Source organism: Typopeltis vanoorti, chromosome 16, assembly GCF_054136105.1.
Source record: "Typopeltis vanoorti isolate ZY-2024b chromosome 16, IOZ_Tvanoo_1.0, whole genome shotgun sequence".
Taxonomy (NCBI): domain Eukaryota; kingdom Metazoa; phylum Arthropoda; class Arachnida; order Uropygi; family Thelyphonidae; genus Typopeltis; species Typopeltis vanoorti.
In genome coordinates this window covers 759,080-776,265 of record NC_143564.1, presented here as the reverse complement: position 1 = coordinate 776,265, position 17,186 = coordinate 759,080, and the positions used below count along the sequence as shown (strand labels likewise).

Below are 17,186 nucleotides of genomic sequence, written 5' to 3'. Positions count from 1 at the left end.
TTTTAAAACTTGCACATCACTAAAGGGTTTCTTATGTTTGGCAAGAATACGGCTCACTCTTAACGATGCAGTTTGTTGCTGTCTCTGAGTTCGATATTATTTTAATGCAACATAACTGCTGTGATGACAAACTTTTCTTCAATTCTTTAATATTGACTTCGTAAATCACTGTTACGTGTGTATGCCGTTTCATAGCGCTATGCACTGATTTAAAGTGTCGTTCCAAGTTCCCATTTTTCAGCAGAGAAACACTTCCATTGCAAATCAAACAACATTTGTCTTTGATCATAATAAAGAATAATCATGTTCCCACTCTTGATGATAGTGATATGTCTTTGCTTTTTTCGTAGTAGTCGTGATGGTACAATTATAAATAATATTAAAACACTTTAAACTTCAAATTTTAGACTTGTAGCAGAGCACTAGAACAAAACAAACAACCGAGTTCATAATACTGCTATCGTTTATACATCGAGATTCATGTGCTATCTTTGTACAGTGCATCAAAGCGAACAAAAACCCAAACTAGGCATGTCTATGAGGGTGCATATATTTCCAAGTACACTCCACAACGAAAGTCTCATAGAGGGATATTTAAATATTTTTAACTAATATTTGCAATTTTTCTATTGAAATTTTTGAAATAAAATTCAATTTAATATAATTAATTATAAACTGGAATTATTGTACAAAAAATATTTATTTTAAGTTTTTAATTAACGTAAATTTTAAATAGAACCATAATATAGATTATTATTTTGGAAGTTTATTTTCCACTTGGTTAGACTATAATAAATTTAGTTTAATTGTTTTATCCAAGTGTAAGCAAACAAAGTTTGCACCTGAAGTATCTTCAGGACTGAGGTAACTTGTAGTAAAGGTGGATCAAGTGCTCATCACTCCTTGTCTCAGTATCTTCAATAATGCAAAGCACATCTCCTTGCAGACATGTATAATGCTATGCATTAAGGGAAGGGCCACTACCCAGACCGGTTTCAATCTTTATTGAGGTCTCGTCAGCAGGACTGCATTTATACTTTTTGAGGCCCTAGGCACAACATCATAATGAGGCCCCAAAAGAACAAGTCTATTTCAGTTAATCAAATTCATACCCTTTTTTTTTTGCTTGTTTATTGAAAATAAAAGTCGACATTTCCATAGCTCATTTTAATAAACTAAAAATAACACAACATTGATATACATATATATTTGAATTTAAAATATATACACAGGTAACCCTCGTACAACGCACATGTTAGGTTCTGCAGAAATGGCGTGTTATATAAATCGCGTTATGCAAGCCTCAGATCTCATCCGAAATCGTTTTTTTTTTTTTTTAATTATATAAACAACGACATATCAAACAAAAATATATTTTTATTTAATTCAGGTAATTCATGTAAGTTAAGAAAACAAACTATGAAACAAATACATAGTATAAAAGCATAAAATTACAAATTGTACTTAAACTTCATTGTACATAATGCATAAATGTTTTAGGCATAATAAAATAGTGCTTATTTTAATCTTTCATAGCACGAGGATTTGAGGATTGGTTAATAAACACTGGTTTTGTCATGTAATCACCTGATGCATTACTACAAAACAGTAGAGTAATTCTATCTTTGGAAACTTTGAATCCAAGAGCTGATCTTTCATTTTTCGAAATATAGGTGTGTTTTTGCATTTTTGTCCAATGTAACCTGGATTCATCCACATTGAACACTTGATCTGCACTATAAATGTTTATAAACTTTGAGAGCTTTTTGTTTAATAAGATTTCCATCCATAGGAATTTTCTTTTGAGGTGCAATCTTCTATCGAAATCATTAGAGATTTCTCCATTTTTCCATTAGAATATCGTGTACACGAGCAACACGCTTTGCACTTATTGTTGACCCAGGAATAAACACTTTCTTGGATTTTATGTTCATTTTGTTTCCTTGTTTGAATTGTTGATTCATTTAAATTCAAAGTCCCTGCAAAAACTCCTGGTTTTTCTCCATTTTTCAACCGATCCAAGATTTTGAATTTTTTTCTTCGAGAAAAATTAATTTTGTTTTCAATGTTGGTTTTCCCCTTTCGTTGCAGTTTGTGGCCATTACTATAAGAATAATTTTTTACACAAAAAAGCAAGCATTACATATTGTATGTAACTCACCAGAAAATAGTGCTCAGCTTGAGATGAACACACTTATGATTTTTAATGTACTTTCCTGGCAGAAACGAGGACAATTTTCAACAATAAACGTTTTATACAGTAAACAATTGAGGTAGATGTGTGCTAAAGGGTATTTCCCCTAATATAAATTTGCTACTTATAATTACATGTGGGATACAGGCAGACACAAATTTAACGAAGATAAAATTTGATTTTTAAGTCGCGCGGTGAAAAACATGAAAAGATAAAGGGCTACTACAATTTGTAGACCGCGTTATCGAAACTGCGTTCAACAAGGGTAACTACAATTTTAGACTGCGTTATATCGAAACTGCGTTGTATAAGTACTACGTTATACGAGGGTTACCTGTATATATATATCAGTTCAAATTTAAATTAGAAAAGGAAAAATAATAGCTAAAAGTTTTTTTTCTGGCTTTGGTTTTAGCAAATATATCTAAAATGATATCATAATTAATCGAGTCCATTACATCTGATTCAATGCATAATAACGACAGGTCACCTGTTTTATTTTGGTGCAAGTTGCTTCTTAAATTTTTCATTCGTTTCAACACCGAAAATGAGTGTTCAGCACTTGCATTTGAAATAGGCATCCTCAAAAATATTTTTAGAATTGTTTGTATGTTTGGAAAAGTAGACCTTAACCCATGGTTTAAAAATTTGTACATATTTTAATTGAAAAATTTTCTTCTTTTATCGTTATTAAAAATTGCTCAACTTCACCAATAAATTTTCTGAATCAATATAAGCCCCATAAGGTTGTAAAATTTTGTTAATACTAGTCTCGAGTTATACCTTTCTTCAAAAAAATGCCAAACATATCTGTCTAAACAGCTTTTTGCTCTTTCATTAATTTCCAAAATTAGCTTATCGCAAAGGCATTAAAAGTATTAACAATGAAATTTTCTTTTCCGTGTAATATGAGATTGTGAAATTTCGTGAGACATTTTTTTCGTTTTTTCACTCTTTCCTTCTCATCTTTAAATTTTGTCTCATCTGTTAATAAATTTGCTTCTTCATTTAAAGCAACAAAAACTATTTCTTATAATCTAAAATAAAACCAACTAAAGACTAACAAATTATTAGCTAAAAAGAAATCCATATTGGGATCTTGCAGAGATCTAATAGCATTTATTCGTTGTAAAATTTTGTCCCACACAACTGTTAAAATTGCTGTTTCTGAATTGTCAAAATGATCAGCAAATGATGAGCTCTAATTTAGAAATAGGTTTTTCATGAGGAGAAATGGATACTTCAAGTAATGCCTCTTTAATTTGTTTATATCCACGGTTTCAAAGCAATACAGTGTCAGCTCTTGTGAACCACCTCATTTCACTTAATCTTTTAACTGTTAAAGATTTTTTTTCCCTAAATGTTTAAGGAGTATACTCCATCTTCTTGTTGAAGATGAAAAGTAATTATATATGTTTTGAATAAAATGAAAATACTGCACTACTTCCAGACAACATTCTGAAGCATAGTTGTCAATTCAATTTCAATGGATCAAAACTTCATCTGCATTCTACTTTTTATCATGCAATTATCCCCTTCGCCGTTGATCCCTGAATGGCGATTTTAGAGCCGTTAATGGATTAACTGTGGTGGAACAACCTTTGACTTTACGTGTACTGTTACATGGAATTTCCTTTACAGTCCTACAATATTTGATTTTTTTTCTGTTTTCCTGCACAATTATTGTGTCTTTTCCCAAAAATAAAAACGAATTTCACATGTGTGAAAATAATCAATCCTGAAATGACCAGAGATCAGCCTTTGCAATGAATCTATTTAGTAAATAGTAAATTTGCTGCCTTTTATACTTCAAATCAGTGTCACGGAACAAGACAATTTTATGTTCTTTCACTTTACTGACAATACAGAAGAATTTTTCTTTCACGAATTTTCAAATGTTTTTATATTTCATATTTTTGTATATTTTTTAAATAACATTTATTGAAATAAATCTGACAGTTTGCTTTCTTTCCAAGCAAAATACCATTATACGGATCATAACATTTCAATTTTAGGAACGATTTTTTTTGTGAACAATAAATGATGTTAAACTGCATTACTTAGGGTTTCCGATTGTGAGTCTTTTTAATATCAAAAATTTATATCCAATGGTATTTTATCAGAGACTCTTCGCCTTTGTCTTTTGCTTAAAACTGCAACAGATTTTTTTTTTTTTTAGGATCGCATTACTATAATATCCAGTGAACCACTGTAGATATGCTGAAAATATAACATGAAGGATATCCTATACAAAATAATTCAAAATTTATGTCATTTTGAAGATTTTCTACTGCATCTATAGGGTGTGGGGGAAGGAGAGTAGATATGCAGACTTTAGGGAGGCAGTTGAGTATGAGTATAATATGCCCGAGCGAGTACGAAGGACAACAAATCAGAATGGGATAGTTAGTATAAGGCATCAAAGTAGGGATGGGACTAATGGGCTTCTGCAATTCATGTACACTAATGCCAGGAGTATTATGAACAAGAAGGAACAATTTTGGCCTTGGTTGGCACTTCCAGGCCACAGGTTGTTGGTATTAGTGAAACATGGCTGACAGAAGATGATAAAGCTAGTGGGATTGAATGCGACGGGTATAGCGTGTTCAGGAGTGACAGTGTGAATAAAATGGGGGAGGAGTGTTATTGATGATAGCTGATGAGTTGCAGCCAAGGGGTATAGAAGTTGAACTGCAGGATAGAGAAAAGAGCACATTTGAGGCTGTTTCGTGTGAGATAGAATCTAGCAGAACAAAATATACAATTGGGTGCTGCTATAGACCAGGTGATGGAATAGATGGTCGGGATAGTATGCATAGGCAAATAGAAGAAATGAGTGGAAGGAGGGTAATTATTATGGGTGATTTCAATTATGGTAACACTGACTGGAAAGAGGAGAGGGCACATGGGAGGAAGGAATTGGATTTTATGCGGTTATTAAGGGACAACTATCTGTGGCAGCATGTAGTGCAAAATACCAGGGGGCAGAGAGTGCTTGACCTAGTAATTGCAACTGAGAATGTGGCAGTAACGAACATGACCGTGTTGCCACCAACTGATGAGAGTGACCATAAGGTCATGACTTGGGAGGTGGCTAAAGGAGTGGAATTTACAATTAAGACAGGGTACATGTGGAATTACCGGGCTGGTAAGTATGACAAGCTTAGGTGTGTGCTTGGCTCAGTGCCATGGCATGTAAAACTGCAAGGGCTGGATTTTCACAGTGCATGGGAGGTGGTTAAGAAGTGTTTGCAAGAGGCAATGGTCGACTGTATACCAAGAGTCCGAATAATAAATCAAGTAGGGGTTAAATGAATGAATAACACTATTAAGCTTGAGCTGCAAAAAAAAGAAACAATTGTGGAGGGAATTTAAGGAGAAAGGTGACCAGCAGGCACAGGAACAGTATAAAGCTCAGGCCAGGATGGTAACAAGGGTGGTAAGAAAAGCAAAAGCGGATTACGAAAGAAAATTGACCATGCAGGCTAAAGAGAATCCGAAACAGTTTTTTCAATATGTTGCAAGTAAAAGGAAAAATGTTCATGGCAGAATGATCTTAAAAAATGCTGAGGGTAGGGACGCAACCGAATCAGTCGATATAGTGGAATTACTGAGCGAGCACTTTGCAAGAGTATATCATCCAGGTGGTGACATTGCAGGAATGGAAGAACCAACAGATTATACTGGAATTGTGATGAATGAAGTAGAGGTAACTAGTCTATTACAGAACATCAATGTTAATACATTGATGTTCTGTAATCTGTGGGATTGGATGGTATACCAGCTCGTGTCGTACGTGAAGCGGCTAAAGAATTGTCAGTGCCCTTGACCATTTTGTTTAATTTGAGCCTCGGGTCTGGGTCAGTCCCAAGGGGGTGGAAAGAGGGGAAAATAGTTCCGCTGCATAAAGGTGGTTCCAAGGCTGCTGTTGAAAATTACCGGCCAATCAGCATAACAGGAATCATTATCAAGGTCTTGAAGAAAATAGTCAAGAGGAAAATACAAGATTGGATAGAAGAAAATGGGATGCTGTATCGGGGACAGCATGGTTTTGTGAAGGGTAGGTCATGCCTCAGTAACTTGCTCACCTATTATAACACAGTAACGGCTGAACTGGATAAGGGTAATGGGTTTACAGTGATTCTACTGGACCTTGCTAAGGCATTTGACAGGATACCACATGGAATTCTAATCAGTAAATTGCAGCACATGGGAATGGATATAAGGTTGGTGAGATGGATAGGAGGGTGGTTGATGGAGAGATATCAGAGAGTTTATTCAGGAGTAGAGTCCACAAGACGGCCTGTGACTAGTGGTGTGCCACAAGGATCTGTTCTTGGACCACTGCTGTTTAATTTGTTCATTAATGATATAGGAAAGGATCTGAGAGGAACAGTTCATTTGTTTGCGGATGATGCAAAGTTGGGTAGAGCAATAGTGAATGCAGATGATGTCAAAATTTTGCAAGAAGATTTGGATAGATTGGAGGTCTGGGCTAAAGAGATTAGCAACAGTTTACTACATTGGTGGAACTGTACTCCAGGAAATTGATGAGGCACGAGATTTAGGAGTGTTGGTGGATAAGGAGTTGAAGTTTAGGGGCAAATTGCAAAAGTGGCCAAATCAGCTCATCAAATCACTTGGTTGCTGAAGAATACCTTGACAAGCAGAGACAAGCAGGTTATTGTTCCTCTGTATCGAGCCTTGATAAGACCCGATCTTGACTACTGTGCCCAGATTTGGTCACCTAGGTTTCTTCTTGATGGGGAGGAGGTTGAGAGGATCCAGAGGCGAGTGACCAAGATGATAGCAGGTCTGTGGAATGAACCTTATGAGAACAGGTTGAGGATTTGTGGATTGTAAAAATTGGTTGATAGGCAGAGGAGGGGAGATATAATTGAGACATTCAAATTACTGAAGGGGTATCTATAAAATTAATTCAGAAGATATTTTTGAGAACAGGGCTGGTTGTGGGAGGACTAGGAGACATCCATGGAAACTGGGCAAAAGTGTGGTTAGTAAAGGTGTTAGAGCTGGGTTCTTTATTTTTAGAGTAGTGAATGAGTGGAATGGGCTACCAGAGTCTGTGGTGGATGCTGTGACGGTGAATGAGTTTAAGGCGAGGTATGATAGATACTGTATGAATGTCGAATAGTTGTGATGAATATGATTTGGGGCCTCCCTTGATGAGTTCTAATGACTCCCTGGAGTTGCCCATAATAATAATAATCTACCTCCTTTCTCCTCTGCTGGAACTCAATTACATAACTACTTTAAATTTCTACTGGTTTGAAAGCTTTCAGACAGTATTCAAAATCAGTTACTTCAGGTTACAGTTTTGATAAAAAAAATAAAATAAATTAAATAAAGCAATAATATTGTTGTGCCGTCGAAGCTTCTACTTCTGTGCTATTTCTTTGCAATACGAAATCAGTTGTTCAGCGGTCTTTCAGAGTGTTATTTTTGTTATTTAGTTTTTTTTTTAATTCTAAATATTATTACGTCTTCGAAATACTCTATAATAATCCTCTTAGCTGGAGGAAAAGCTAAACTTGGATTACTCTCACTGCTATTGAGAAAGACATGAGAGAAAGATTCCCCAGAAATCACACTAAATTGCCTAGCTGTAGTGCAGAATACATCAAGAATGACTTGTTTCGTTTTCCATTGTTGATTACAGACATCCTAACACAGAAATACTAACATCTTTTACAGGCTGATACAACAGTTATACCAAAATGATTTCTTAATTTATAGTAATCAGTTTCATTTTTATTATCGAAATATTATAAATAATTTAATACAGTTATCTTGAAAAAAAAAAAAAAAAAGATTTGAATTATTTAAAAGAAAAGGCACATATGTATTATGTTTTTCTGGGTGGGAGAGAGGATTATAGACCTATTCCTATCTGCTCTAGTAACAGTCCGTAAGGTAACAAAAATTACTGAGAAAGTGAGAAACGAACACGTCCAGTAGGCGCACTAAAAAATCCCTAACAATAGCCGAATACACACAGAAATTTATTTTATTTTATTATTATATTTGTCACCTTTCTGATTGCTTTAAAGATGTTCAAAACATTTTATTCTGATATTGCTTTTGTAGGATGAAACTGTTTTTTAAACATTAATTTCCCCAATATTACCTAATTTAATGATTTATACTAATCAGGAAATAATATAAATGAAAAAATATACAAAATGCGCTAATTTATAATAATCACAATTTAATTTCGGTAATATATTAAAAGTTCTCTGGTACAATTACTTTGGAAAAATAACGAATTCAAACAAAAATAAAGTGCACAATTACAGAGCAGTTTTTTTTTTTTTGTTGTTGTGTGTGTGGTGGTGATAATTTTGGGAGAAGGGAGTTAGCCATTAAAAGCGAATTAATTCTGTTTTGAAAATATTGGAAATAAAATTTGATTTTGACACATGTACCTACACGTTTCGAAAGATAAACTAGGGAAAACATCGCTACTTAAAAACTGTTGCATAATATTGAAATTAGCCGAAAATATGTACATAACAGTTGACTTTATAACTGCTATTTATTTCGATTTGTAGTGAGTGATTAGGGGGAAACCAAGAAAGTTGAAATGCAAAAACCTACAGATTAATTACGTTATAAAAATTATACATTACATGGTATGATTCAAGATTTACATATGATTCTCTATAAAGCAAAATTTAAAAGTGCGAACTAACCTTCGAACTATGATTATGAATAAAAAAGAAAACTTAATTTGGAACAGTTGGAGGCTGTATTCATTTTTAGATTCGGATTTTCATGAATTTATAAAATAATTGTTTGACAAAAATAATTATCTTCAATCAAGTTCTGGGAAAATTTTTAAATGTATTGGTGACTAAAATAATTAGCAAAAACATTGATAGTGACATTGATCTTCCAAAGTGATACAATATGAAGTGAAGAAAGTATGAAAGGATTTCTTATTTTGTACTAGCATTAAAAACTATAATTATATGATAAAAACAAGTGGCAAAAAATGAATATAACTCATAGGTATTTAGTCTGATATAACTTAGATTCCAGTCACTGAGCAAACGGCAAGCAACTGCGTTTCTTGCTGTAGGCAACTGAATGTAGCTACTACATATGCCAGGTAATTAGTTAAGTGTTCTTTCCAGCGTGAAGGATTATTGTCCCTTCTAATGGACATGACGGTCAAATTGCACTTCTTATCCATATTCTTTCAACAGGTGAACAGAATATTATCCAGGTTTGCTGAATGTATATATATACGTCCAGCAAAGAAATGGTATGCTTACATACATCAATTTTATAGAACACAGGAGTCCCTGTTAATTTTATATTCTAAGGAAAGAACAATGTATTTCAAATGGAAGAAGAAGGCCTCACAAATTTTTCAGCGGCCTCCAGTTTTTATATTATGAATTTAATATTTAAAAATAAGTATTTTATTTTGCAACTATAACTACGCTGTTTTTTTTTTTTTATTGTTCTTTGTGAGGAGTAAGGTTTTAAAATGTGGCTCCCGTAGAGAGAGAGGCCCCAGCTTGCATCTCATGCACCTAATGGTAAATGTGGACCTGCTCATCATTGGAGCCAGACCAAGAAGTGGCGATACTAAGGCAGAAGCAATGGAGAGGTCATATTTACCTATACGAGTTGCCAAAAAGTGTATGACCTTATTATTAAATTACTCTGGATTTAGAGAAAGATGTTCGAAGTTTATTTTCAACTTGGTTAGACTATAATAAATTAAGTTTAATCCTTTATCCAAGTGTAAGCAAACAAAGCATGATATATGTCTGCAAGGAGATGTGATGTGGATTATGGGAGATATTAAGACAAAGAATGATGAAAGCTTGTTCCACCTTTACCACGAGTTGCCTCAGTCCTGAAGATACTTCAAGTGCAAACTTTGTTTGCTTACACTTGGATAAAGGATTAAACTAAATTTCTTATAGTCTAACCAAGTGGAAAATAAACTTCCAACATCCTTCTTTAAATCCAGAGTAATTTAATAATAAGGTGGTACACCTTGTGGCAACTCATATAGGTAAAGATGACCTCTCCATTGCTTCTGCCTTAGTATCACCACTTCTGGGTCTGGCTCCCACTGACAAGACTTCAATTAGGATCGAAACCAGTCTGGGTAGTGGCCCATCCCTTAATGCATAGCATTATATATGTCCACAAGGAGATGTGCTTTGCATTATGAGAGATACTGAGACAAGGAGTATTGAGAGCTTGGTCCACCTTTACTACGAGTTGCCTCAGTCCTGAAGATACTTCAGGCGCAAACTTTGTTTGCTTACACTTCGATAAAAGACTAAACTATAAACTAAATTTATTATAGTTTATTATTTATTTAGTTTATTATGTATTTAGTTATATTTCATTTTATTTAATTATATTTAGTGCACTTAAATGTTTTTGTTTGCAATTGTTTGTACTTTTTTTTCCTTATTTATTTAACGGAATTTATTAATTGAATAATTATTAAAGATTACGCTACTCAGCAGTAAGGAATGATGGCGGATTCAGCTGCAGTCGCAAGTGGCGTATCGCCAAATCCCCTGCCATTTAAGGACTCTATTATAAGCAATATCATAAGGGACTTTGTGGCATGCAGTACTTGCGGCATGTATGCGTCTCGGGAATTGGATATGTGGCTTGTGAAAGAGAGCGGAGAGCGTACGTATGCAAAATGCAGGCAGTTGGAGGAAATAAGTGCATTAGAAATATCAATATCCGCCCTTGTTGCTCCAGGAACGGGGAATGAATGGAGGAAGACAAGTAGTGTGACAGGAGAGAATGAAAAAAATATATATATGAATGAGAAAAATAATAGTTGATAGTGCGGAAGGAGCGAGTGACTGTGAAAGTTTAGGAGATGGTTTTGTTTGAGAGAGTGAATTTAAATTAAGAGTGACTGACCTGCAGAGGGAGATAGATGAGCTGAAAGAGGAGGTGGAATGTCTTGTGAATGAGAGCAGAAGTATGAAAGATAAGATTAGGAGAATGGAAGAGATAAATGCAAGGCAAATCAGAGTAAGGGAGAGAGAATTTTGGGAGTGTTAGAAGAGGAGAGAAAGGAAACAGTAGAAAAGAGGGAATGAGTGAGAGATATGGGGGTGCTAGAAGATGACAGAATAAAAACAGTAGGAGAGAGAGAATGAGAGAGAGGTATGGGAATGCTAGCAGATGAGATGATGGAACAGTAGGAGAGACGGAATGAGAGAGAGAGAGATATCGAAGTGCAAGAAGAGAAGAGAATGGAAACGGTAGGAGAGATGGAATGAGAGAGGCATGGGAATGCTAGAAGACGAGAGGATGGAAACAGTAGGAGAGATGGAATGAAAGAGGAATATGGAAGAGCTAGAAGTGGAGAAAATGGAAACAGTAGGAGAGAGGGAATCAGAGAGATGTATGGGAATGCTAGAAGACGAGAGGATGGAAACAGTAGGAGAGATGGAATGAGAGAGAGGTATGGGAATGCTAGAAGATGAGAGGATGGAAACAGTAGGAGAGACGGAATGAGAGAGAGATATGGAAGAGCTAGAAGTGGAGAAAATGGAAACAGTAGGAGAGAGGGAATGAGAGAGATGTATGGGAATGCTAGAAGAGGAGAGAATGGAAACAGTAGTAGGAGAGAGGTATGGGAATGCTAGAAGAGAGAATAGCAGTAGAGAAGAGGGAATGAGAGAGACCTATGGGAATGAAAGAAGAGGAGAGAATGGAAACAATAGGAAAGAGGGAATGGTAATAATGTATGGCGATTCAATGATCCGTGGTGTTCAAGATAGGATCCGTGAGGAGTGTTTGCCAGGAGGAACAAAGACATCTCTCCCACCAGTTGGAGAGAGTGACCATATGGTTTTGACTTAGAAAATGAATAGACATGCAGGCGTATCAAAGAGATGGGAACTTATGTGGAATTATAAAACAGGTTATTATAATAGTCTTAAACATCAACTTCGGGAAGTTTCATGGAGGGAGGAATTGGAAGGCCGGGATATCATTAGTGCATGGGAAATTGTGAAAGAATATTTGTTAGCAGCAATGGTAAGTGGTATACCACGAGTGAAGAAGAGGACCCAATTTGGAATAAAGTAATTGACAAACAATATTAAACAGGAATTGCATGCAAAAAAGATGCTATGGAAAAGATATAAGGAGACAGGTGAAGAGAAGATGCATGAAGAATATAAGACACAGGCCAGAAGGGTGACTAGTGTGGTAAGAAAAGCGAAACTGGAATATGAGAGGAGATTGGCCCTAAGATCCAAAGAAAATCCTAGGAAATTTTTTTAGCTATGTGGCCAGTAAGAGGAGAAATGACTGTGGAAGAATGATATTGTGGGATAAATATTGGAATAGAGTGACTGATGCAGAGGACATAGTGGAATTGTTCAATGAACACTTTATTGGAGTATTTCATCCTGGAGGAGTCAGATTTAATGCTTAGAGGGATAGGGCAGGTTCGAGGTTTAACGGTACAGGAGGAGAGTGTGTTTTAGATACTGAGTACTCTGGATGTCAGTAAAGCTGTGGGACTGGATGGTATTTCACGAATATTGAGAGAATTTGCTAGGGAACTGACAGTGCCTTTAACCTGGCTTTTCAATGTAAGTCTGGCAACAGGAAAGGTGCCCAGGGAATGGAAGGAAGGTAAGATAGTGCCTTTGCATAAGGGTGGTAACAGACTGGAAGTGTCCAATTATAGGCTAGTTTGTGTGTCATCAGTAGTTACGATCTTGGAGAAATTATTGAGGTTCCATATACAGCATTGGGCAGATGATGGTAATGTAATCTTTGAGAGTCAACATGGATTTGTGAAAGGGTGCTCTTGTTTTAGCAATATGCTAGCCTTCTATAATAAAGTTACAAGAACATTAGATGAGGGAAAGGCATATACTGCAATTTTCTTAGACTTAGCGAAGCCATTTGACAGGGTGCCACATGATAAGCTCATATTAAAGTTGCAGCACATGGGTCTGGATGTCAGATTGGTCAACTGGATTCAGGATTGGCTGTCTGATAGGTATCAGAGAGTTGTGTGTGGTGGAACAGTTTCAAGGAGGCAGAGGGTTACAAGTAGGGTCCCACAGGGCTCAGTACTAAGACCTATATTGTTTAACCTTTATATCAATGACATTGCCAGTGGATTGCAAGGGGATATTCAGTTGTTTGCGGATGATGCGAAGCTGGGAAGGATTATTAGTAATAGTGCAGATGTGGTAGCCCTGCGAGAGGATTTGAATAACCTAGATAGATGGGCAAATGAATCGGGGTGTCAGTTTAATGCAGCAAAATGTAAGGTCTTGAGGTTTGGGAAACATCGATGGGACACTGCATACTCTATGGGAGGAGTTATACTGGAGGACGTAGGGGGAGACAAGAGATCTGGGATTGATGACTGATAGAAACCTGAAATTTAGGAGACATATTGCAAAGGTGGTGAAGGTAACACAGAGGATTGCTGCAATTATGAGAAGGACACTGACCTGCAGAGATAAAAAGGTTATCATTCCGTTGTATAAGTATCTGATCAGACCACACTTACTATTGTTCTCAGTTTTGGTCCCCAGGATTTGAAGGGGATAAATTAACTGTGGAAAGGGTACAGAGACGGATGACAAAGATGGTTTCAGGACTGTACAATTTTTGTTATGAGGATCGGCTGAGGGAATGTGGACTGCAGAGTTTGTTGGATAGAAGGAGAGGTGATATGATTGAGACTTTTAAACTGTTGAGAGGTGGTTACAGGGTTGACACTGAGGAGTTCTTTCGCTTGGTTGAACAGCGGGAAGGAGTGATGACAAGAGGCCATCCCTGGAAGTTACGAAAGGAAACTGTGAGCAAGAGGGTGAGGAGTGGTTTCTTTGCATGGAGGGTGGTTGAACCGTGGAATGCATTGCTTGATGGAGTGGGGAGAGCGAGAACAGTCAATGAGTTTAAGAAGTGGTATGATAGACTGTGTTTCTTAGGGGGGGGGACCTACGCTCAATGAGTCTTGACATACTTTATGTTCTTAGGAAGGACCTCCCACGATGAGTCTTGACTCCATGGAGGCCTGAATAATAATAGTAATAATTATTATTTGATAAATAGGTTAACGTTATTTATTTGCTTTATCGTATTCGGACTCATCTATATATTATTTTGAAAATTGAGACAAAATAAATTTGCAATCGACCACAAAGCATTGTGCAATCTACCCGTAGATCAAGATCGACGTTATTGACACCCCTGCTCTACGAGCACAAGTTGACTTATTTGCCAAGAACTGTTGATATGCTTTCTTCTTTTCCTTCACTACCTCTTTAACTTCCTGTGTCCCCCATGGAGTTCTGATTTTCCTATCCTTACAGACAACCTTAACACATGCCTCTCTAGCTGAATCGATTAGCTTTAAATCTTTCTTGCATGTTATTCTTTTCAAAATGGGTTTCAATTTTATCCTGCTCAAGACTAAATAGTGATCATTTCCAATTTCAAATCCTATGTACACTGGTGTCCTGCACCAGGAAGAAAACATCACTATCAACAATAACACAGTCAATGAGACTTTCCTCATTCCTTGCCTCTTCTCTCAATGTGAATTTGTGCACATTTTTATGTTGGAACATGGTGTTAGTAATAACCAGTCCATGTCCTGAGCCGAAATCCAACAGGTATACACCATTATTATTAGCTTTGCTATTTTCTCCAAATTTTCCCAAAATATATTTGTATGTCTCACAATCATTTCCTACTCTGCTATTTAGATCTCTAACAAGTACCAACTTTTCCTTTTTCATTATGTAAGTTGCTTTCTCTAAAGATTCAAAAAATTCCTCCACATCTACCTTAGTAGAACCTTCCGTGTGACCATAGGCACAAATAAGTCTTATTGTCCAGTTCCCCATTGGAGAACCTATAGAACAAGTAAAACATTTCATCTACTCAGGCATGATTTTTAGTGAAGATGGTAAATTAAATATGGAAATAGACAACAGAATCAACAAAGCTGGTATGGTAGGATGTCAATTGAATAAATTCATATGGAATAAGAGAGAAATTAGTCGGAACACTAAATTAGCTGTATACAAGACAGTGTTCAAACCAGTTTTAACTTATGGATCTGAGAGCTGGGTCAGAAGTAAAACACTTGACCAAAGACTAGAGACTGCAGATATGAGTGATCCTGAGAAAGATCAGGAGCATGAACAGATGGCATCAATGGCAATATCATTTTAAAAACGAGGATATTAGGAAAAAACTTGACATTGTCAGCATTAAGGAATGCTTTAGCAGAGCTAATCTGAGGTGGTATGGTCACTTAAGCAGAATGGGAGAGGAAAGATTAGCAAAACAAGTTTTCTCTGCCAGGTCTTCCTCTGGGTTGTTTTCCTGCCAATCTGACAAAGAACCCTTGTGTTACTAATCTTTGCTCTCCAATTCTATTTAATTGACCATGCCCTGAGATTGGCTCTACTAACACATTCCTGAATGCTAACAATTGAAAGTTCTTTCCTAATATCCTCATTTTTAATGTGATACTGCCACTGGTGCCATCTGTAGACTCCACTAATCTTTCTCGGAACTTTCATATCAGAGGTCTCCAGTCTGATCAAGTACTTTATTTCTAACCCAGCTCTCGAATCCACAAGTTAAATTGGTCTGAATACTGTAATGAAGGTTTATTTTCTTGATCCTGAGAATTAGTAATAATATTTTTGGTTTACAGATCAAGTGTTGATCAATTTTATTAACTTAACCAACTAGTTTCGCCAAGCTTTAACTGTTGGCCTCTTCAGGGCATTTATATATAGGCTGAAACAATCTCACAATTATGTGTAATATAAAACTGACAAGAATAACTGTAAAAAACTGACTAGAATGATTACAATTAAAATAGTATCGAACGTGCATGATACACATATCGCATGTACAAGATTAGCTAGCTGTTGCTAAGGAACTTTCTGTAGTTTGTATTAAAGTTCATTTCTTTTGTTTTTAGAGATTTGATTAGGGTTTTCCATATCTCTGGGAGTATTAGGCCTTGATTTCTGTTAAGGTTGACAGTAGAACGGGTGACTGTGGCTGCTTCTTTGAAAATTCTTGAATCGTAATCTTCCTCTAAGTAAGGGGAACAACTTTTGTCCCACTCGATGACATGGTTAGTTGTAGAGAAATGAGATGACAGGCCAGAAATGTCCTGTCTGTTGTTTTTGAATAACAATATGCTCTTTTTGCCTGATTTCAAAGCTTCTCGATGTCTGTCCGATGTAACTAGAGCCACACGAGCATGGAATATTATAAACTCCAGCATATTTATAGAAAGGGTGGTTGTCTTTTGGAGATCTTAGTAGTTTACGAATAGATTCTATTGGTTTAAATATTACTCTTATTTTGTGTTGTTTGAGGAGGCTGGCGAGCTTGTACAAGATGCCACTTATAAACAGAATTGCAATAGTTTTTATATATTGAATATCTTCTTGTTCTTTTTGTGGTGGTTCAGAGAAAAGTTCTTTATTGACTAGTCTTCTTGGATAGCCGTTCAAGTACAGATTGTTGGAAATTAACGTTAACTCATCTTGAAGTGTCTCGTCTGTTGTGATGCGAATCGCTCTCTTTTTTAACATGTGTACAATGCTGAGTTTATGTGAGATGTGGTGAGAGGAGCTGAAATGTAGGTAGCGACCTGTATTGGTAGGTTTTCTGTACACTGATAGATTTATACTGCCATCAATTTGTTTTTTTGATTAAGATGTCTAAAAATAGTAGTTGGTTTTCTCTTTCAAGTTCAGAGTAAATTTAATGAATGATGGAAGGAGTTGATCTTTTCTGGCCTATTGTCTCATTTCTCTACAACTAACCATGTCATCGAGTGGGACAAAAGTTGTTCCCCTTACTTAGAGGAAGATTACGATTCAAGAATTTTCAAAGCAGCAGCCACAGCCGCCCGTTCTACTGTCAACCTTAACAGAAATCGAGGCCTAATACTCCC

The 17,186-nt window shown here is 36.1% G+C and overlaps 1 protein-coding gene across 5 annotated transcripts in view; it reads right to left on the bottom strand.

The window, feature by feature from the left end:
* Positions 1 to 17,186, bottom strand: part of LOC150097825 (CUE domain-containing protein 2) — a 408,650-nt gene that overhangs the window by 324,308 nt on the left and 67,156 nt on the right. Inside the window, exon 3 of one of the 5 annotated variants that reach the window (XM_090406326.1) lies at positions 843 to 1,048. The exons of the other annotated variants lie outside the window; for them this stretch is intronic. The gene's annotated coding sequence lies outside the window, so the exon portion shown is untranslated. The remainder of the gene's footprint in view (positions 1 to 842; positions 1,049 to 17,186) is intronic. 5 annotated transcript variants of the gene reach the window in all.